General features: G+C 38.4%; 1 pseudogene; it reads left to right on the forward strand.

The window, feature by feature from the left end:
• The first annotated feature begins 20,886 nt into the window (after nt 1–20,886).
• LOC100605731 lies at nt 20,887–22,133 on the forward strand (annotated as a pseudogene).
• Nucleotides 22,134–23,940: the final 1,807 nt, after the last annotated feature.

Genomic DNA, 23,940 nt, shown 5'->3' on the forward strand with positions numbered 1-23,940 from the left:
TATATGAAATTGCCACACCCAAGTCTGGCCCAAAAGCCAGAAAAGTAGTCTTCTGATCCTTAGAATCTGCCATAACATTAAAACATATTAAAGATGCAGTTGATGCCTCACAACGTTTGCAAGAATAACAGACTGAAAAACTGTGAACTCAAAGCAAATTTAGTGACTGGCTCAAGATAGGGAATAAATCAAGAGCAAAGCAGATTTGCATGTTCTGTTAACCCAGAAATTTAGTTGCAGTTACCTGCAGATGGCAAGATTGTTTACTACTACTTTCTATACTCTTGAGATGATCACTCGTTGATCTAAAAGCATCCAGACTTCCCAGAATATTCAGCATCTCCAGTGTATAAAAGCAAAATGACTACATTTGGTTATGTATTCACTCACTCCATAATAAAAAGTGGACCCCTCATATCTGTTAGAGACTACGTTAGTTTATTTGGTTGCAGCAAAGATTAAATGAGAAATAACACCTAGCCATACAGAGCTTATTCTTTTATCTAATCATTCAATACATATTCACCAAGTACCCACCAAGCACCATTCTGGGTGCTTGGGATCTGACAGTGAACAAAACAAAAATCCCTGCCATCTTGGAGCTTACATTTCACTGGAGGACAATAAATAATGGACATAACATAAATGTGTCAATTGTACGGTATATTCAAATGAGATAAGTGCTATGAAGAAAGAAAAGCAGATCAGAGTAAGGGGGATCTGGTAGAGTTAATGCCCAGTAAGGGAGTACAGCAGTATGAGTTGCAATTTCAAGTCAGAGTAGACTTCATTGTATATGGAGATTTAGGCAAACACTTGGAAAAAGTGAGAAAGTTTATCTTGTAGCTTTTGGGAGCATGAGGATTCCAGGCAGAGAAAATAGGCAACACAAAGAACTAAAGGCAGAAGCATACTTGGTGTATAGGATGAAGGGCAGAGTTCCATTAACTAACTTGTATATAAATAGGAAGAGAAATGTGTACTTTACCTGGATGCATTGGTCTTTTCTCCTGAACTATTTTAGATATGTGTGAAATTCACTTATTTTAGAATAAAATTCACTTATTTCACATTTTATTGGAGAATATGGAATTAACACAGTATGCTACTACAATTGAAAACTTCTATTTCTTGAGTTTTGACATATCCGTTTTTCAATGCAGTTAGAAAAAAATAAAAATGCTTGGCTATTAATAGTAACATACTATACTTTCTAGTATTCTTTTTAGTAATTTTCATTATTAGCCATACAGGTAAATATCTAATATCCTTTCTTTACATGGCAATGTTCAAGGCATTTGGATTCAGCTATAAAAGCAATTCTTCACCCTTAATGTTAGCCTAGACAGGAATTGACATCAAAACAGAGTACTCGCCAAGGCTTTATTCATTAACAGATGTGGCTGTAGTGAGGCATTTTTGTCACCCACCAGACAATGAATATTTTACACACATGGCGATTTAACATAAAGCTGATTCATGTTAGAACCCAGTTCCTCTTTCAGCCACATGTAACGTCATAGCACTATGTCTGATTCTTCAGTGAAAAGAATATTTTAAGGAAAGAAAATGGATTTGCTAACACATCCATGTTTTCCATGTTGGACATGTTTCACTGCTGTTTATAAAATACTCGGTCCTAAGGATGACAATTAAACCTTGAAATTATGGCAAAACAAGCAAACAGACTATCAAGGAAAAATAAAGATTTACACTTATTTCAAAGTAAAATTTCCCCACTTTTACTATCAGGAAAACCTAGATCTTGGGCCTCTTTTGCACTAAGAAATTTCACAAGAATATGATTTCAGTATCCTGGAAACAAATTAGTCATTAGGATTCTACTGTTTTCCTTTAGAATTAAAGCACTGAGAACTGAGAACTTTGCTTTAATATCGCATTGTGGCTCAGCAGATGTCTAAACCTTAAGGGAAAAATGAATTCCAAGTGTCTGTCATCCACTTTTTCACTACAGAATGGAAGGTAGAAGGGACCTGTCTGTAAAGCAAGAACTGATCACTGCCTGCACACACCTGTGTGGAAGGCCGCTCTCGCAGGATGGTGGCACACTCCCAACATCTGCTCCTTTCATTGAATTTAGCTGTAAATTGAAATTCCATTGCAATGTTTTTAGAACCAGTTGAAGTAAGGAGACTGTCAGAAATCCTCTTTAAACTCACCCTTATCCAAACAGGAAACTGACCCTTGGCCCCTGGACGTAACAGTACACCAGTGGAAATTTCATTATCCCCGTTTCAGCTGAACTAAGTGAAAATTAATTGTGTAATTATCTGGATGAGCGCATGTGTAAAATTTTACAATGTGCCAGTTAGATTAAGTAACGTGTTAGTGGCATGGTTTAGTGCAGAGTCAAAGCTGTCCTATAAAAATGGAATAAAAAAATCTAACAAGGTTGGAAGAAAAAAAACATATGTCAGAACAAATGCTTAACATGAGAAGGTAAAGTTAGGCTTAATTCTATAACCTGATGAAAATCTTACCCTCCAAAACCATAGGTAAATCTGGCAGGGTTGGAAAGGGTGTGTGTGCGTGTGAGCTCACTGGGACATTTGTGTAAGGGACTTCTCCATTTACTGTAATTTTAAAATGAAACTATTATTAAAATATTTAACTTGCTAACTATTGTATTTTGTATTTTTCGTATGTAATTTTACTTTACTAACTACATTAGAAAGTGTAGGCTATATTCAGTAGATGGGATTATTTGTCTCAGGTATACTTTGTTCACCTGTTGAGTGAAAGGCTCTGACTTTTATTCTGGATTTAATTCTGCAAATGATAAAATAAATGCTGCATCCTGACAAGATTATTTCTTAATAAGATGAGTATGAACTGATTTTAACAACAAATGCATGGGGAGTTTCCTTCTGAAGTCTTACTCACTTTGATAAAGATTCTAAAGGATATTTTTCCCCTGAGATTTTGGCCTCACCCTGCCCCCACAAATACTGCATTATGGAGACTATTTCCATTTGAAAGTCTCCGGGATGTTTAGATAGCAGAATTTCTGGATGGAAAGTATGATTTGGGGAGATGTTTTTTGAAAGCAAGGATCGTCTTTAAACAACATATGAGTAGTGCGCTGAGATCTTAGCAATTCTGAATGTCAGATTTCACAATATCAGTGCTGTCTTAGCAAATTGAGATACTAATTTACGTATCTTGCCACTAAAACGGGTCTCCTGTTTTTCTCATTTCTTATACTGTACATTGTCTCTTTAAAGGTATGTTTATGGTAAAAGTCTGTTGAGATTTTTCTTCCACCATCCTCCTCAAAAATGAAACCTCCATTAGACAGAAATAGTAACATTCTCAAAGAAAATGTACTTTAAAAAGTGTTTTAACTTTTGTTTTAACTTGGCTTACTATAATGCTATTAGACGTTTGTATTGGGTTACTAATGCTTTAAGAGATTGTTAGTACTTTAAAAAGCTATAAAGAATATGTCTATATTTAGTGGAAAATACTGTAGTGTATATAAGCATGATTAAAAGAAAGCAAGCACCAATGTGATTTATAGAACAGCAGGGCAGTCAAAGGACATTAAAAATAATCGAGACCATTCAAAGGGAAAGGCAAAACTTCAGGTCAAAGAACATCAGCCTCAACATGAAAATGAGACTGTGGTATTAAACCTACATTTTGCCATAGATTAACTATCAGGAAGGTGTTGGAACAGTCCTTTTCATTTTAAATAAGACACAATGCCCTCTTCACCAGTTTGAAAGTGTCAGGAGTTGGGGGAGGGGCAGTTGTTTGTCAAACCTTAGAGAACAAAATGGATACCAGGAGGTGGCCTCGCAGACTCCATGTGCAGCCCGCAGATTCCAGAGCAGTGCTTGCATTTGAGAATGTATCACATCAGGCATGACTTGCCCGTTCTTGGAAGCAACTGTGTTGGCCACCTTTTCTAAAGCCAGGCCTGGGAGTTTCTCTGTGCCTTTCAGGAAATGGTAAAAATCAGGAGAATCTAGTCAGACATTTTTTTTTTAAATAAAGCATTTTACGGTTGTTACTGTCCCAACTTTATATGAATAAAATTTAAAAAATTTAATCCAGATTTAAAGGTATAACTATACTTTATACAAAGACTTTTTAATCGTTATTGTTTTTACAGATTTCTCCTTTTTGAATAATGTAAATGTGGAATATAATTTCTAACACCGAACCACTTAACATTTTAAAATCATATTTTATTTTAATTGACTCCAATTAAGACCATTGTTTTACCGTAGAATATTAGGACTGAAAGAGGCCTTAAAATCCTCCATGTTCATTCTACAGGTAAGAAAACCAAACTCTACAAAGAATAACTTCTCTTCCAGGTCAGCGCTGTCTTAACTAATCTAGGTTTTCTAGTCATCTGGTGCTTCCCCAGGCCTCAGCAGGATGAGAAACAAATGTGTGATTCTGTAGGAAGTCAGATGCTAGGTGTAATATACGGGAGGAAGAGGCATAGCATTTAAAGCCAGGATGTCCTGGACTTGAATCCTGGGTCTGTGCCTTGTTCTGTGTGTGACTTTGGGTATGTAACTTAATTTCTCCAAATTTCAGAATCTCAGATTCTGTGTTGTGTCTGCCTCACAAGTTAGTTGTGAGCATCAAGTTACACAATCTGTATGGAGCTGCCTAGCACATAATGAAAAACTAATAAAATTCAAATATTTGAGGAGCAAACTTTCAAAGTCAAGAAAGTGGTTTATTAAATTTACGGTAAAAAGCATATAGAAAAGCTTTGAGAGCAATGGGGAAGAAATCAGGTTGGCATAAATTTCCTTTTTAGTAAGATTTATTATGCATATCCCATATAGCACATGTTTATTCAGTATGCAAGTAAATCTTTCATTTGAGTATTTGGAGAATAGTTGAAGAGGAAAAGAAATACTGAATAACCTAGGAGAAAAATGGGTGTGAATTTACATATATATTTATAATTATATATCTATATATAAACATTTAGTGAACTTATATATAATTAACATATATATGAAACATGTACATATATGTTAATTTTATTGTGATTTATTATTTACACCCCATTTGCTTCCCAAATGAATTCAAAGTGGCAAGTTAAATTTTTTCTTTCCCGTTTTGGGAAAGTTTATAACATTTTGAATTTCATAACTGGTAGAGAGCTTTGGATTCTGATTTTGCCAAATGCTGATGTATTTTGGAAGACCATTTAATAGATAAATTTTTCAAGCCAGATATTCTTGCAGAATTACAGGAAAACTTGGGAAACAAAGCTAAGCACCTGGTGCCAGGATATGAAAATACAGAGAACCAAGTCCATGTGTGTGAGAATCTGAACACTAGAGCTCTCTGTGAAAGAGGGAGAGAGAGATTCCTTTCCCTCAATTCAGTAATAAGAGTAAGGTTACAGATTTATTTCTTCTTTCTCATTGCTTCTAGAATTGGTGAAATATTTTATTACAAATTTGAGCCAGAATTATTTAAGATGAGAGCTTAAGAAATGGAATAATAGAGTTTTTGAAACTAGCTTAAGGTTTAAAGTCAGTATTTAGTTTCTTCAAATACACAAATTCATTCATTTGCCATATAGTTTGTGAGTGCCAGAAGTACAGCAGAAATAAAATCCAACCCTTAATTTTATGTAAATTCCATTCTAGTGGTTAGAGACAGAGAAATAAATAAGCAAATAATATGTTAAGTGTTGCATGCTATGAGGAAAGGTGATGGAGGCAGGGAGAGTGCAATGTTATGAAGAGCGATCAGAGAAGCACTTGTTTATAAGCTATCCAGTGGATAAATTCAACCTTATTCTTACGGCTCACACCTCACAAACTTCTAGTATGTACTGTTTAAGGCTGTACTAGAAAGTATGTTTACTTTGTTAGTTTTTAGTTGTGATTATAGTTTCTAAGTAGGGAATACTTGGGTTCTTCATTTCCATTAATTTGAGGGAACATGAAGTCAATGAGCCTATGATGTGTGAAAGATACTACCTGTATTTTAGCCAAAAGTAGAATCCCATGAAATGATCCAAAACAGGAAGAAGTAGAGGGGGAGATATTCTGTTGAAAAAAAAAAATGAAACCGGGGGATGTAAAATAATACAGTCACCAAACCTAAAAATAAACGAGAATATCTGATCTTAAAAAACTTATTTTCTTGGAGAACAGAAATCTAAGACAGCAAAGGGAATTCTTTTCCTTACTGTCCCACTTTTATCCCAAAGATCTGAGGGAGCCAAATGAAAATTTCCTGGCATCCTGGGGCAATAAAATAATCTTGGGCTTCTTGTGAAACCACATTAGTATGGAGAGGGAACAGAGGCCTTTTGAGTGTTCCTAAGTGCTGTGTAAGCTGCATTTTTCTCCAGGAACTCAAAGCTTTGTTTATTTGCAAAGAATTGTGCTACCAAGGCATGGAGGCTTCAGTGGCCCAGGTGACATACTCAGATCTGAACACTTACCAATTAAGAAGCTCTCAATTAAATGCTTGTTCAAGAGCCCAGGGAGACACATCAAAGGTTACTATTGGTTTCTTTAGATATGTTGGTGAAAAAGAAACTGGCATTTCCTTGGGGAAGGTGGACCCAAAAGAAACTGTCCGCAGCAAGCTATAGCTTAACGAAGCCCTGGATGATTTGAGCCAACTCTTCCTTTCACCTTTGCTAGCTTCTAGCACTTTAATGGCAGAAAACCTGATAAAAAGTACTTGAGTTACTCACTTTCCCATTCAAAAAGACTTTAAAATTTAAGTGACTGCAATTGTAAGTGTGTGTGTGTGTGTGTGTGTGTGTGTGTGTGTGTGTGTGTGTGACAGAGAGAGAGAGACAGAAAGAGATGGAACTGATTGGCCAGCAGTAGAATATTTGCAGAAGAAGAGTTCATTTTATTTTATAACTGCCCCATAGCAAAACACTATTTCTATTCCTAATGCTATAACAGGAAGTCGCCAGCTGCAGAAAGTGTATGGATTACTTACCTCCTCAGAAGCATAGATGTAAATACACACATAATCACTGATGCTACTTAGAGTTTGGTCTCTTTATTTGGGGCCTGAGTTACCCACCTCCATTTTTTCCAAGCCACAGTGTTGGAATTCAAGCTTTAACTAATGTTTTGCTGGTGGATTTAGTGCTTAGTAAAAAGCTATATTGACAGCACACAGAGAGAAGTTCTGTATATAGGAAAAATAAATTTGTGTTCTCTCCTCCAGTTCCACTGCTCAAAATTACTCCTGACGGGATGAGGACACCAGGATATGCCACTGGACCACTGAAGGTAAGGGCTCTAGGGAGGGAAGATTAGATGCAGCCCCCAGTCAACTCGCTTGCTTATTGTTAAACACAACTGAAATGCCAGCTTCTCCCGCCTGTCACTTCTTTCCCTGGTCACCCTGCTTATAACTTGTTTGTAACATGCCACCTATGGTAGCTTTGCCTTTTTTCAGGATACCTGAAGGTAGTTCAAGGCACTGCATATTTCAAGAAGGGAATGGCCAGCATCTTTCCTAGATTTTGACCACAGTTGTGATTTTAAACATTTGCCCTGTGTCATACTGTGTCCCAGTCTTGGTTTAGAAAACCTAGTCACCGTAGTGTTGTGTTGCTATCCTGAGTCTCCCCACTGACTCCAGTTGCACTTCAAACTCTCCTGACCTTGCTCATGGTTCTGACTTCTCCCCACAGCCAGCAGGTGCCTCCTAGAGTGATTCTAGTCCCTTCATTGTCATTCCCCCTGAGTTTCTGCTTCTTCATTTTCAAGAGCTGGCTTTCTCATTTCCTGGTTAACCTACTAGGAATGCTTCTCCAACTCTACCTACATCATTTATTTCAAGATTGCATTTTCTTTATCTGCTAGTTTCTCTTATTGAAATCCTTCCAATAACAAAATTCAGGTTTGTAAATAACCACTGTAAGATCACTAATTTTTCTAGAAAGAAAAATAACATTTAAAGCAGGAGGTGAGAAGCAGGCTTTCTTAATGATTATGGTGTCTACCCATTCCCAAACATTCCCAAAGGATACTAAGGAATCTTGGAGAACTCTCTGTTCCATCCTTGGCCTACTCTCCTCACTCTCCTCCTGTTCCCTGCGGGATTCTATCCACTCTTATGTTTTTAATCAGACTTATTTATATGCTGAAATTAACAAAATATCTACCTCTCTAATCAAGACCTTTCCCTGGAACTCTGGACGAACATATCCAACCAAATACTACTGGATATTGTCACGTGGATTCTCAATATTAACATGTCTAAAACTGAATTCAACTTCTTCCCCTTTCAAAGAATCTTTCCTATAATAAAAGTGATAAACACTTCTATAGTACTTTCCATGCATCAGGCATGATTCAACGCACTTTCCACATATTTACTCATTTGATCCTCACAGCAATCTTAAGAAGTACATATTTCTATTATCATCATCCTATGAAGAAACAATGGCACAGAGAGGTTAAGTAATCTTTCCAAGGACAGACAGTTAGTAGTGGCAAAGCTGAGATTTGAACTCAAGCTGTCTGGCTCCAGAGGCCATGATTTTAACCATTGTGCTGTTTCACTCTCACACCAGTTAACCTGTCACCAGGACTGGATATCTAGGAATCAGCTGTCACCTTCCTCTCACCTCTTCATCTAAGCAAGCTTGTATTTCTGTATTCCATCCCTCTCCTCTCAGATAACAGTGCTCCATTTTTGCAAACCATTCTTTGCAAAATGGAAAGTCATTCTTAAATGACTCCCCAACACAGAGAGGACTGTGTCTGACCCTGCCCTGCTCCTTAGCTTTACCCCTTCCCTCCTCTAGCTGGAACAAGAGGCTCTAGCAACACTCAATCACTTCCCATTCCTTTAAACACAATGCCGTGCTTCTCCTATGGATTTTCTCATGCTGTCCTCCTGCCTGAAATGCTCTTCCCTTTTCCAAGCACCCTCCTCCTAATTCCTGTTCGTTCCAAAGCTTCAGTTCAGTGTCGTTTTGCCAGTTAAGTCTCCCCTAATATCTCTACCACCACCGCTTGCCCTCCAAGTGGGCTGGTTAGCTCCACCCTTCTCATGTGCTTTATAGTAAATCTTTCAACCTTTGTTTTCCTTTTTTTTTTTTTTTTTTTTTTTTTGAGATAAGGTCTTGCTCTGTTGCCCAGGCTGGAGTGCAGTGGTGCAATCTTGGCTCATGGCAGCCTTGAACTCCTTGATCCCATCATCTGGAATCAATGATTTCTATTTTATTATTCATTCTGTTCGTTTCTCTGCACCTCCCACCAGAACTATTTGTTCTCTGAGGTCTGTGACTGCACTCGATGAATCTGAAATTCTCTAGCACCTAGTTTGGTAACTGGAGAACAATATAAAATGGATAAATTTTTCATGGGTGAATAGACATAAGGAGTGACTGAAAATAGAGTGCCATATGGTGTTTATGCACTAAATGTATGAGGAACAGAAGGGTCAAGACATGCATAGGTCATTTAGCGTGTATTTATGAAACTTCTGATTTGCACCCAGCCTTGGTCATTTGCAGTGATGGACAATGTGACAAACAATTGAAATGAAAATAGGATCATTCCAAATAAAAGCCAAAATATCATTTCATAAGTGGGTTTGCTGAGCCCAAGTCACTCTCCAGCTATGTCAGTCATCCCCTTGGCCAGTGTCAAGAGAATTCTTGAGTCTCTAGAGTTGCAGGTCATACCAGAAAAGAAGGGCCTCTACCGTTTGCTCCTGGAGGGCTTCCCTCTCAAGGCAGGTAAGAAGCCCCAAGGCCTGGCTACCCTGAAGTTGTTCTTACAGAGCCTCTCGTTGCCAGGTATGCTGAACTGGACTTCTCTCCAGATGAAGCTCAGAAGCAAAAGTGGCTTAGAGACAAAAAAAAATAAAGGTCAAAGTCAACTTAGACTTTTCACCATGCTAATGATGTATCCCAGATTACAGGATAGGAGCTTAGCTCACCAGAGCACTGCTTTGAGGAATAACCAAAAGTATAACATTCCTCGGAGTTATTTGCACATAATAATTAGTCATCCATTTAAACACTTTTTGATAATCCATAAATGCCAGTCATTGTGCCACATTCTGGAAGTGAAAAGAAAAATAAGAAATACATTTTGCCTTCAAGAAGCTTAGAGATTGGTGAGTGAGACAGACAAGAAAAGGCATCCAAAAGAATAGCTCATGGGATAAAATAATTTTTTAAAGAAAAAAAGAAAAGGCACAGTTACTCGAAATCATATGGGGGATGGGTTACAGGGAAGCAAAAGGTTTTGTGACAGCATGTGAGGAGAGTCCCTAATACAGAGCAGTGGAGTGGGAGGGAGAAACAAGGACCTCCCACCTCCCCTATATGTCTTGCCCTTTCAAACCAAGATTGAGAATGACTAGGCTGAGGACTTGCAATTTATCTTCCCACAATTGGTAAGCCATTGAGCCAGCATAGGTGTGAAGCTGGGCTGTGAATGATGGGGCATGAATGCTCCCTGGTATTAGAAAGTTCCAGGAGAGCACTACAAATTTCCATCATTTATGAATACCATGGACAATTGCAGGGGGTTAAGTCACTTCATCAGTAGCCCCAGAACATCTACCTGCTGAGAGGAAGCCCTAGCAACCAGACATGTAGAATGGACCCTCCCTTGCTAAGTGAAGACTGAAAAACTGAGAAAGAAACAGCCTCAGCCAGATCTCTCACCCTAGAAGACAGAGTAGGTGAGGCCCCATTTCCAGTCCCTAAAGAACAACAGATATCCCCTACAAAAAAGCCACCAGCTCCAAGTCCAATCCAGAAAGACTAAGAGAGTGGAAAGGCTAAAGTCTGAGGCAGGACCTCAAAGCATAGGCTTAAAGTAAAAATAGAAACAGGCATGGCCAAGGCAAGTTCCCAAGTCAATCACTATAAAGACTGAAGATATTGTGCTACCTACCATATGCCAAGAAAGATGGTACAAAGTGAGTCTTTAGTTTGCCCAAACCCCACCCCCAAACATAAAGTATAGGTAAAAACTTGAAGCCCTTTAGCTACCATCCCCCTTCCAAGGAAAGAGTGAACCCAAAGTCCCTTCTATATATAGGGTAACCATGTGTCCTTCGTCATGGGGCAGCATTGGTTTACAATTGTCTCCTGGAAAAATTATTAATATCATCCTCTTTCATTCTCAAAAGAGTTCTGATATGGGCTATAAATTATCACCATATATGAAAATTCTGGAGCTCCAATTGTGGCAGGAACTGGACTCAACACATTTCTTTCTTCCACTATGATGTTTAATCTCACTATTATCATCTCTATATTTACAGATGAGAACTTGAGGCTTAGGCAGCTTAAAGAGCTTTCCCAAAATCATAGAGTCATTGAATGGAAATAATGGGAATTGACCTCAAGCCTATCTGAGACTAAAATTTGAGCTACAATTATCTATATTTCTTCAGTGAAATACCATTCCCTTGTCAAGAGCACGAAAAGTTGCATCCAGTATTAAACTAATGAAGAAGTTTCATGAGGAATTGTCAGACAAAAATCACTGTTTACTTACTGTATTTCAAGTAACCACATTTTAATGTATTTGAATTTGGTCTCAAGGACAACTGGTTTCACAATAAAAAGAAGCTAGAATGAGGGATTATGTTTCAGGAAGAGGGAGCATGGGTGAGAAAGAATATGGCCTGATAAAGAACTTATGGATGTTTAGTGAAATGAAAACAGAAGGTTTGGGTTTGGAGAATAAGCAGAGAGTAACCATTGAGGGACTTGACTAAAGACTTGGACTTCACCCTTCTTGAACTAGGGATCCCTTGAAGGCTCCTACCCAGGGAGAAATATAAGACAAGCATCCCAGAGACTGGTGGGGATGGGATTATAGGGGATTAAACTGAGGCACTAAACTGTTCATGAAGGCCAAAACTAAAGCAGTAACAGTGAGGATGGAGAAGAACGGTGTGGTTTGACAGTTTCTCAATAGACACACAACAATAGGCACATCCCAGTAACAAAATGGGTGAGGGAGGAGTGACATAGATGGAGAGAACAAGAATGATGCTCAGTCCCACTAGTGCTTCCCAAACTTCCTACTGCAGACAACTACATCAGATTTTCCAGGCAAGAGGCCTGGTAGTCCGATTATATAACAAGGGCTGGGGGTGGTACTTATCATCTGGGAAGTTGGGAAAACACTGGACAAAATGGACAAGATTCCCTTAATACAGCCAAGGATAGAAGAGAAGGAAGAGCTTTCATTAAAAAGATACTAAATTTATTTTGGAAATAGAAACTAAGGAGAAGGCCATGCTTGAAACTTTAGATTTAGGGGATTATTCATGGATACATGATAATGGAAGTCATGCCTAGGGATGAAGTTACTCTGGGACCAGATAGTATGATGAAAGGAAAGAAGGACAAAAGTTCAAACAACAGTTAACAGTTAAAGAACAGATGTGGGAGGAAGAATCAATCTGAGAGAGAAAGAGGTTTTAGAAGTCAGAACTAAGAAGGAGTAATGTCAGAAGCTAAAGAAATATGCTTTTCAATGAAAAGAGAGTGATCACCAGTATCAAATGCCACAAGGATTAGGAATTTAAACTATCCCTTGAAATTGGCACTTCGAAAATCATTTGTAGCCTTTCCAAGGCAGCTAGATTACAATGAAATTTAAAGTAAATGGGAATGAGAAAGTGGAGACAAGCAGCATTTGCTGTATTTTCTACGGTCTTGGTGGAGAACAGAAGAAATGCAGAGTGAGAGGATGATACATTCAGAGGGATTTGGGGGTTCTAGACAGACTGCTTTTTTCCTGATCTGTCAGGAGTTTTCAAGGAAGCAAGGGATAGAAACCCATACAGAAGAGAAGAACAGGAAACCATGGCTAGAAGCCCACAGACCTAGTAGATATTATTTTGTACTTAAAGACACATAATTATGTTTGAGGGCCAAGGGAAAGGAATCAGTGAGAAGTGAAATGGCTAGCATGTGAGGAAAAACTGATAAACAATAGATGAATGGCTATTACTTGATAACTGATAAGTAATAGATGAATGGCTATGAGGACAAGAACAAGACTATAGTATAGAAAGGGTTTTAAAAGGAGGAATGCATTTTTCTCTAAGAGCAGAGGAAAGAATAGATGAAATCAAGGACTTTCTGTTGAAGAAAAAAATATTTAAAGAACATATGCCTAGTGACGACCTGGTCCCAGTAAAGTAGAAAATCAAGTCAGCCATTGAGAGGGAGAGGTAGGTACTGGATCAAGAGCCTATGGTGATAGGTCCAGTAAGAAACCTCTGGAAGATTGGCAAATTGTCAATTTCAACCTCTTGGTTCAAAATCCTGTCCTTGCTCTATCCACCAATTGTATTATTGTATTGATTATATGTATTATAATCCATATCCAGTACTAACAAACCTCCACCACTCACACTGAAAGCTTCACCTTAAATCTGACTTCAAAAAGTCTATAAAGATTTCAACTTTGGCCAGGCGCAGTGTCTCACACCTGTAATCCCAGCACTTTGGGAGGCCGAGGCGGGTGGATCACTTGAGGTCAGGAGTTCGAGACCAGCCTGGCCAACATGGCAAAACCCCGTCTCTACTAAAAATACAAAAATTAGCCAGGAGTCCTGGTGGGCACCTGTAATCCCAGCTACTCAGGGGGCTGAGGTAGGAGAATTGCTTGAACCCAGGAGGTGGAGGTTGCAGTGAGCCGAGATTGTGCCTCTGCACTCCAGCCTGGGTGACAGAGGGAGACTCCATCTCTCTGAGATGCTAGTGAGCCTTAGATACTGCTATCCTAACATGGTTAGCAATAAACTAAGCTTTCTCTTCTCCATAGATAGTTTTGGTAACATTCTTAGGAGCCAGCCAGCATTCAATTATTATTTCTAACATAAATGAACAGAAGATACTTAGACTTTTCTTAGTGACTAGAGGCCAGCCATTGTTATGATAATTGATTTCTAAAGATGGAGTTTCAGGAATGGGAATGCTGAATAGTTTAGGATTCTTGATTAAATATATGCATCTTACGTATGAGAAAACTGAGGCTCAACAAATGCAAATGATATGGTACAAAGAGATGAACAAATGGAAACCTGAAATGGGACCCCACAGTGCTTCTCTATAACCAAGGAAGCTGCTTTCTCTTCTCTTTGCCACTGGCTCTCTGTTACTCTGCTCACTAAACAGTAGTTTCCATTAGCAAGCCCACCTACTAGCAGCCCTGCTTCTACTCCATTAGGGATGTCCCCCTCCTTAAAAGACCGGCATGGGTGAGTCAGGGAGAGTCCTCTACCAAGAGGGGCGGTACTTAGGGCTGACAGTTAAATCTGAAATCTGTCAAAGATGGCAGAGAGAGTTCTAAATTCAAGCCAAAGAAGGCTATCGAAATGAAGCTCTCTATCTACAGAGCCCTTCCCCCCACAAAAACAATGTCTCTGCTGAATATTGTTCTATCGCTTTGCCTTTTTGCATTTCTTTGAAATAGCTCACCTCTCCTATTACCAATTAAAGTGCTGCTTTTGCTCATATTATTAGCCTAACCAATGACAGTGTTATGAACACAATATTTGTTTCATTTCTTTCACTCTTCAGGATAATTTAGTTGCTTTCTCGTTTTTGGTCTACAAAGACACATTTTTTTTTCCTTTTTTTAATTTTACTTTAAGTTCTGGGATACGTGTGCAGAATGTGCAGGTTTGTTACATAGGTATACATCTGCCATGGTAGTTTGCTGCACCTGTCAACCCATCATCTATGTTTTAAGCCCCACATGCATTAGGTATTTGTCCTAATGCTCTCCCTCCCCTTGGCCCCCACCCCTTGACAGGCCTCAGTGTGTGATGTTCCCCTCCCTGTGTCCATGTGTTCTCATTATTCCACTCTCACTTATAAATAAGAACAAGTGGTGTTTGGTTTTCTGTTCCTGTGTTAGTTTGCTGAGAATGATGGCTTCCAGCTTCATCCATGTCCCTGCAAAGGACATGAACTCATTCTTTTTTATGGCTGCATAGTATTCCATGGTATATATGTGCCACATTTTCTTTATCCAGTCTATCATTGATGGGCGTTTGGGTTGGTTCCAAGTCTTTGCTATTGTAAATAGTGCCACAATAAACATACGTGTGCATGTGTCTTTATAGCAGAATGATTCATAATCCCTAGGGTATATACCTATTAATGGGATTGCTGGGTCAAATGGTATTTCTAGTTCTATATCCTTGAGGAATCTCCACACTATCTTCCACAATGATTGAACTAATTTACACTCCCAACAGTGTAAAAGTGTTCCTATTTCTCCACATCCTCTCCAGCATCTGTCGTTTCCTCACGTTTTAATAATCGCCATTGTAACTGGTGTGAGATGGTATCTCATTGTGGTTTTGATTTGCATTTCTCTGATGAACAGTGATAATGAGCTTTTTTACATGTTTCTTGGCCACATAAATGTCTTCTTTGGAGAAGTGTACAAAGACACATTTTTATCATTTGCTCTGCTCCTTGGATTTTTATTTCCTTATTTGCTATTATTCAGGAAATCTATAGCTACCTAAAGCTTGTTTTAATTTCTAAATAAGATAGTTATTTGTCTCTCTGTCTCACAGTGATGAACACATACTTGGTATTCAGTAAATGCATCTTGGATCAGAAAAGAAATTTTCTTTTGCCGGATATATATATATATATGCACACACACATATATATACACACACATATATATACACATATATATATACACATATATATATATATACACACACACACACATATATATATACACCCTTGACCTCTATAATCCATGCAACCAGATTGATAAATGCTGTAAGTGTAACTACCAGTAACTACTAATAGCAACGTACAATGACAGAAAATTACTCTGTGTGAGACGTTGTTCTCAGATATTAACCTGGGTTAACTGATTTAATCCTTAAATCAACCGTGTAGGGGAGGGACTGTTACTAGCCTCTTTTTCAGAAAAGGAACATGAGACACAGAAAGGTTGAATAATTTGTCCAAAATGAAGCAACTAAAAAGTGGCAGGACTAGGATTGGAACCCAGACCATCTGCTTTCAGTCTCTTAACCACTACACTATACTAAGGACCACTATTATTTTATGTGATTTGCAAATGTAAAAATAAAAACAAATTATATGTTTAAATTTGGAATTAATAGTTATTTTTTGGAATAGATGTGTTCATATAACTTTTCACAAATACATGGCCATTTTCTATTCAACAACTTTTAAAGAAAGATTGTATAATTCTGAAAAATGAGAGATAAACCAATAATTTTAAAATTCCATGAAATATTTTGTGTAAACCTATCTTGCTTGCACAAATGAATCAAAGTTCTTTCCTTACCTTTGACTAAACTTGACTTTTAGGATGATACACAAAGAGAGAATGTGATTTATCCTCTCAATTGGAGAAACTTAAAAGAAAATAGGATTCCAAACATTAATAACAGTGGCAGAAACATTAGGAAGTGAATATCTTTGCATTTCTAAAAAAAAAGAATGCCCAACCCAGGAAAACTCCCGGGCTGCATTTCCCCTCAAATGTTGGGGTATGTTTTCTCCACCACCATCCTATTTCCACCTGGGAAAGGAGGGAAATCTTGGCAAGTGACTGTGAAAATCCATTTTATTCTTCTTAAAGTAAAATATGTCTTCTTTGTTCTTTAAGGCACTGCCTCTGTGCTTGTAATTCTTAACAATCCTTCCTTTACAGGGACTCTTAGTGGCATAGAAAATGGTTGTCAAGAATTCAAAACCATCACAAGTCATAAGAAATTATATTTGAGTGAGAAGCTGCTAAAATTGTTTCAAATCACCCAATTTCACATAGTTGAGATGTGAACAGGGGAACAGAGGTGAAATGTAAGCTTTTAAAGGAATGTTAACTGCTATCATCAGGGGGAGATACATATGTGTGTGTGTGTGTGTGTGTGTGTGTGTGTGTGTGTGTGTGTATACACACTACTGTCAGTAAAAATACGGATATGTTCTCTAGGATATATGGGGGAAAGCCAGATGGGAAAAGTGATGGAACAGAAAACAAAAGTCCAGACAATACAAAATCTCTATTTAATAAACACAGCTGGGATGCAGCTGAAGTTGAGAAGACAGTAAAGCTACCTTTTTACTCACAAAGAAAATCTGCTAATAATAGAAGTAATATTGAATATTTGGTGAAATTGACATTTTCATGCCAAGAAATAGGCATGATTATTTATTCCCAATAGCTTGTAGGATTTAGCATTGAAGAGAAATTGCAAGAATCAATGACTGCCTAAAGATAACGTCTACTGACTTGCATTGGAAACACATTGATATAAAAAGAGGAAATATGCAAACCTTTTGTAGTCATAAATGCATTCATAAAGGCAGCTATCAGAAATAACTCAATGCATTTGGGCATTTTAATGCATGCATAATATTCTTAATTAAGAAGGATATGTATTTTTAATCTCAAAAATAAGATTTCTTTTACCTATTCTTTTATGACCAAATGGTTTATCTATGAGACAAATCAGTTTAAAAAGTAGTTTCTTCTTGAAATATAGCCTCATATATGCAAAAGTTGTGACATTAGTAGATTTATAGATTTTAATTTAAATTAATTTGGGTTATTAAAATGTTGACTGGAATGCATGACATAACGCATCCTAACCCTAGCTATTATTCTAAGACATGAATTTGGTTTTCACTTACCTAGATAATTTAATATGATAGGCTTCATTAGCAGCATGAATTCAAAGAAAGACTAATTTATCATAACAATGACTGTATTTTTATTTTTCAACAAGAATACACACTTCCTTTTCCAAAATTACCAGGCTTTCCTCCCTTCTGCCAATGCTAAAGCTTAATTAGTGTAAATATTGCTCATCTTTCAAGATGATAACTGGATTTTGCATTCACCTCAAAATTTTGTTAGTTTTTTAGAAACCTCAACTAAAAACTTCACCACATTTAAAGTGACTATAGTTCATACCACTGTTTCCTGAATAAAGAAATTTCTTTACCAGCTCCTCAAATACTACATTATCATGAAAATGCCCTCTTTACAGAGTCAGACAGACTCTATCCTTAAATTGAGAGCAGGAAATAATGGATTTGTAGATTTTTTTTAGATAATAAGCTCCTATTTATTTTATATAGCAAACATTTATTGAGCATCTACTTTATATGAAACACTATGTAAATCCTTGGGTGGGATTAAAAAATGAATAAGGCACAGTCCCTGTCCTCAAGGGACTTATAATCTAGTAACAACATAAGGCATTGGGCAAGGTATGTGGAAGGGGGTGAGGCTGGTAACTGGGAGCTAGGACAGTTTAATGTTGAATATGGTAGTAAGCAGCAACAGGATCCCAAATTAGTATTTTGCTGTGGTAGTAGCTGATTTTATTTTGGTATGGGTCATTGCAAATTCCTATCCCATGCCCAGATTTAAAGACGTATCTGAGAAAACTGAAAATGAACAAACAAAAACAACAATAAAATAAAACATGTCACACATTATTGGAGACGGGGTGCTAATAATAATGAAGGTGGAAATAAATGCCTCAGCCTAGGAGTCTGGAGATTGGGAAGTCAGCAGTCCATTTCTGACTTCTGTTTAACTTTGAACAAGACACTCAATCTTTTTGCAACATAATATATCCACCTTTGAGATGATGCTAAAAATTTCTATTAATAGGGGTGCTAGGAAGACAGTAGTGTTAACATTTGCTTATTCAATGAATGCTACTTGCTAGGTTTAAATGGTCTATAATGCTCTATATGCATCATCCTATGTTGTGTTCTATGCGTAGGGCTCTCCCTGAAATTGCACAACTCAGGCAGCTGCTTGAAACGTCTTCCCAAGGTAGTAAGCTGGGATTTAAACCCAGCAGTGCTGCTTGCGAATTCTTGGTCTTAAACACTAAGCAGTACTGTCTCTCTGAAGATAAAGAGAAGATAAAACAAGTAGAAATATCAGATGTGATGAAAATACTGCAAGTGCTGAGATTACAGTACACTTACTTCCTTGCATTGTATGGCAGAGAAAAGTCATTCTCCAGGTGAAGGTTTTTTCCAAGACTATCCATTATTTTTTGTAAGGCTTAGTCCAATTTCTTTCAAGGATTAGTCCCTTCAAATCAGCAGTGCTTGGAGAAGCCTCCTCACTAACAAAAGCATTGACAAGTCTCAACTGAATCATACCGTCTGAACCAATGATGCAGGGATATAATATCTCAGGTGGGATGGACATAATGGATTTCCCTGTCGATAGGATGGTGAAAAGATGCACGGCTGGCCAGGTTATTAAGTGCACTAATTTATTTTAGCACATTCTTTATTCTTTGATGTGACGTAATAAACATATAGAATTCAATCATAGCTTTTCCATTTTAATATCGTCAAAGTTAGTTTCATGGGGTGGTTAGGGAAAATAATGGATATTAATCTATCCATCCATCCACCATTCCCTCAGAAAAAACATTTGTTGTATTGTAGGTTCTAGGGTTCAAAGATGATTGAGAAATGTTCCCGCCCTCAGACAGCTGGGAGGAGGGAGAGAGACAAATCAAAAGATAATTAACACTTTGTGGCAAGAACCAAAATAAAAGAAGAAATTATGGGAGATAGGCCTGCAGAAGAAGAAAAGAGTGGGAGGGAGGGAGGGAAGGAAGGGAGGGAGGGAGGGAGGGAAGGAAGAAAGGGGGGGGGGGGGGGGGGGGGGGGGAGGGAGGGGAGGGAGGGAAGGAAGGAAGAAAGGGAGGAGGGAGGGGAGAGGGAGGGAAGAAGGAGGGAGGGGGGGGGGGGGGGGGGGGGGGGGGGGAAGGGGGGGGGGGGGGGGGAGGGAGGGAAGGAAGGAAGGAAAGGCAGGCAGGCCACAGTCTACACTTGCTGATGTTCTTATTGTTGTTCAAAGGAGGTTCCCTGGGTAGGGCCTGAGAGGAAAGAAAGGAAACAGAAAGGTAAATCATCTTTCATTTGGAAAGTGCTTCCTGGGGATTTGTAAGATCAGAGGTCCTGGAAATGGGGCAGACAACTGACTCAGGAGAGAGAACGGTCCGAGTGAAGGGAGGATTGTGTTGGTAGTGGCATGGAAGGACAGGGCAGGGCGGGTTAAGAAAATAGTTAGTCATTTTGTGTTCATCTTTAAGTTGTTCCCTGTGGGGTACTCTCTGTTGTGTTTGCTTGTGGTGCTTCTGAGGAATGGAGAAAGAGAATGATATCTTGTGTGAGCGAAAGCTGTGGCCCCTCAAGAGCAGAACCCACATCTGCTGTGACCACCTTCACATCCCAGTGCTGAGAACAACGCTGGGCACATGCTGGGGCTTCAATATAGAAGAAAGAGCAAAAAGAGGGTTTGTGAGAACATTTCATATGTGGGAGTATTCATTAGTGTATCCATTGTGAAAACTAATCTGGTCATGTCTATTAAATAAAATCACATGCCCTAAGATCCAGCAATATCATTTCTGAGAAACTATAGGCCAGAAATAAAATTACCGGTATGAAAGAATTTGTATACAGAAATGCTAATGGCAGCATTGTTGGAGGGTGGTCAAGAAATCAGGACAACCTAAATGTCTATCGAAGACATTTGATAGATAAGCTCAGGCTCTGGAACCTGCCTGCTTATATTTAATCTGGGTCCCACCACTTACTAACTGCAGTATGTGATGTGGGTAGGTTATTTAGACTACCAGTGATTCAGTTTGCTCATCTGCGTATGGAAGATGACAATAATATCTACTTCATATGTTTATGATAAAAAGTAAAGGAAATCATTCAGGTAGGGTGCTTAGAACAATGTCTTGCACTCGATAAATATTCTCATTACTGGGGGCGTGCGTGGGACAAAGAAAAGCGAAGCCGGAGCTGCCAGCACTTTTTCTACCTGCCGCGTCTCAGATTCATTCTTAAGGAACTGAGAATTTAATCTTCCAAAATGCCAAAAAGACCATCTTATGCCCCATCTCCCACCCCAGCTTCTGCAACACAAATGCCCAGCACACCAGCGTTTGCGGGATACAATCCATACCGTCATCTTGCCCACAACGACTACAGGCTGGGAGGGAACCCGGCCACCAACAGCCGGGTCAGGGGGTCCTCCAGTATTAAGATTCCAGAACCCCCAAAGCCACCAGATAAGCTGCTGATGCCCTACATGTGGGACAGCAGAAAGGTCTGGGACCAAGTGAAGGCTTCCAGCCCTGACGTAAAGTTGTGGGAGATTGGCAAGGTCATTGCTGGCATGTGGCAAGATCTCGCTGATGAAGAGGAACAATATTTAAACGAATGTGAAGTAGAAAAGATAGAGTACAATGAATCGATGAACGCCCATCATAATTCCCCCGTGTACCTTGCTTACATAAATGCAAAAAGTCTTGCAGAAGCTGCTTTAGAGGAAGAAAGTCAACCCAAACAGTCTCACATGGAGAAAGGAGAAGCTTGCATGAGCCTTCTCTGATGAAGATCAGATAATTATGATGATGGTTTTCAATGAAGCTACAGCCACCGTCCGTTTCCAGAGAAACCGCCGCCTCATCACTGAAATCCTTTGAGTGTGGTACCAGAGGTTCAGTCAGTCGTCACGACAACTAGAATGCAGGTCCCCAGACGACAGGTCCAGTCCTTAATGGTTCATCAGCGAAAACTAGAAGCTGAACTTCTTGCAAAAGAGGAGCGACACCAGGAGAAGGCGAAATTCCTGGAAAGCACAGATTCATTCAACAATGAACTTAAAAGGTCGTGTGGTCTGAAGACAGAAGTGGATCTGGAGAAAATTGCAGCTGAGATGGCACAGGCGGAGGAACAGACCCACAAAAGGCAGGAGGAAAGGGAGAAGGAGGCGGCAGAGCAAGCTTAGTGCAGTGAGAGCAGCACCGTTCCTGAGGAAGAGCCAGTGGCCAACAAGGGCGAGGAAAAAGACAATGAGAACATTCCAACAGAGACAGAGGAGACACACCTTGAAGAAACGACAGAACCAACAGAACGGTGAAGACGGCCAGTCTACTGAGGACAAGGGGAGCGGGCAGGAGAGAGGGTTGACAGGATGGCAGAGGAAGGAACCAGTGACAGTAACACTGGCTCAGAGGGCAACGGTGCAACAGTGGAGGGGCCACCAACAGATCCCATACTAGAAGATGAGAAAAAAGAGTAAATGTTGCCTTGTTTTATGTGTTCTAAATGCTTTCTTAAGTGAAAAAATGGTTTTTTAGTTTCAATGGTAAAAAAAAATTCTCCTATCATTTATTATTATTTTCTCATAAGAACATAGAGAAAAGTGTAAAAATGTATTCACCACACTATAAGCCTTGGTGATGGGACTACAGAGAAGTTATTAACTTTATATATACACCATGCTCTACTGTTTAATTTGTTCTAAGACACATGTGTTAACATAGTAATTTGAAAATCAAATCCAATACAATATTTTAAGAGTAAAAACAAAATAGAAAAAATGATGAGGTAGACCAGCCCTACAATATATTAAGGTGTTTTGCAGAAACAGGTGGCTCTAGTAGTTAAATAAATTCCAGTGGGATAGAATGGAAAGGTCTGAAATAGGCTCCGGTGGATATAAGGCTTTATTATAGGCTAAGGTAATATCTCTAATCTTTACAGAAAGGTGGGATTATTAAAAATGGTACAGAAACAGCTCTTTGGAAAAAAAAAATGTTGATTTTCTCCCCAGTACCTTAAACTGAAATAAATAACAGATGCATCAAAAAGTTAAGTACTTAAAAAACAAAGAAAAGGCAGAAGAATATTTTTTCTGATTTTGAGGTACAGAGAGCCCTTTTAAGAATGTAAACAAACAAATCTTAAGGAATAAAATAGAAATGGCTATATAAGCATTTAAAACTTCTGTATAACTTCCTTATCCAAGTTTTAAAAAACTATGAATTAAAAGACAAATGGAAACCTGAAATAATACTCATCATGTGCTGACCGTAAAGATCATTTATAAATAATATGACAATGATGAACACCCCAGTATAAAGAGAATGGGCAAAAGAAGTGAGAAGACAATTTGCAAAAGCAGTACAGATGAACTTGCAAAAAACCATTCAGTGTTTTTTAATAACCAAACCGAAATTCAAACAAGAAATACCATTTTTACTTATAACATTTATCCCTTTTAAAGGTTAACGTCTAGAAGACCGCTTTAATTCGTAAAGTGTCCAATGCCTCCATCCTGGTAGCAGCCATCGCCACCTGTTGGTGGCACTCAGAGGTGACTCGGGTTTGCTCTGAGTTACAGCTTTGCCTTTCGGAGAAAGCTTCTAAGTCAAAAGTTAGAAACTTCTGTACCTCTATGGTGTGGTATGTGGGGAAATGGCTTTTTCATTCTATGCTGCCACAGGGATAAAACAGTACATCTACGGAGAGCATTTAGCAATATGAAAATCATTTTATGTGTTAATAAATTATGATTTGAGTGAGTTTGCATGAAATTATAAGAAAATAATCTCACACAAGAGAAAGAAACCATCTACTATCAACAGCAGATCTGTTAAATAAATTAATTTAATTAAATGAATTTAGTAAAACAGTGATATATAAAAACATGAAAAATATTTACTACATCAAACTAAGCTGTGGGGAGGGGAAGGAAATGGCAAAGTTCTATGTAGATTTAAGTCAATTTTCTTATTTTATGTCTGAAATTATACATGGAAAATGCTGAAAGTGATTATCTCTGGGAGGTAGAATTAGAAATGTTCTAATTTTCTCTTTTCCTCTGGGCATGTGTGTGTTTTATGTTTTCTATATTTTCTGCAATAAATACAGACTACTTTTGTAATTAGAAAAGAAAATTCTGTAGAAAATGATGGCAGTCAGGGGCAGGGAAGAAAAGCAGTCTATAGATTTCCTAAGTTCTTTTAGTTGCTGTAATAGGTGAAGGTGACAAAATGAAATTTCTGAGTGTCAGAAGCTGGACCATAGCCGATCATCACTTACTG

This window comes from Nomascus leucogenys, chromosome 18, assembly GCF_006542625.1.
Source record: "Nomascus leucogenys isolate Asia chromosome 18, Asia_NLE_v1, whole genome shotgun sequence".
Taxonomy (NCBI): Eukaryota; Metazoa; Chordata; class Mammalia; order Primates; family Hylobatidae; genus Nomascus; species Nomascus leucogenys.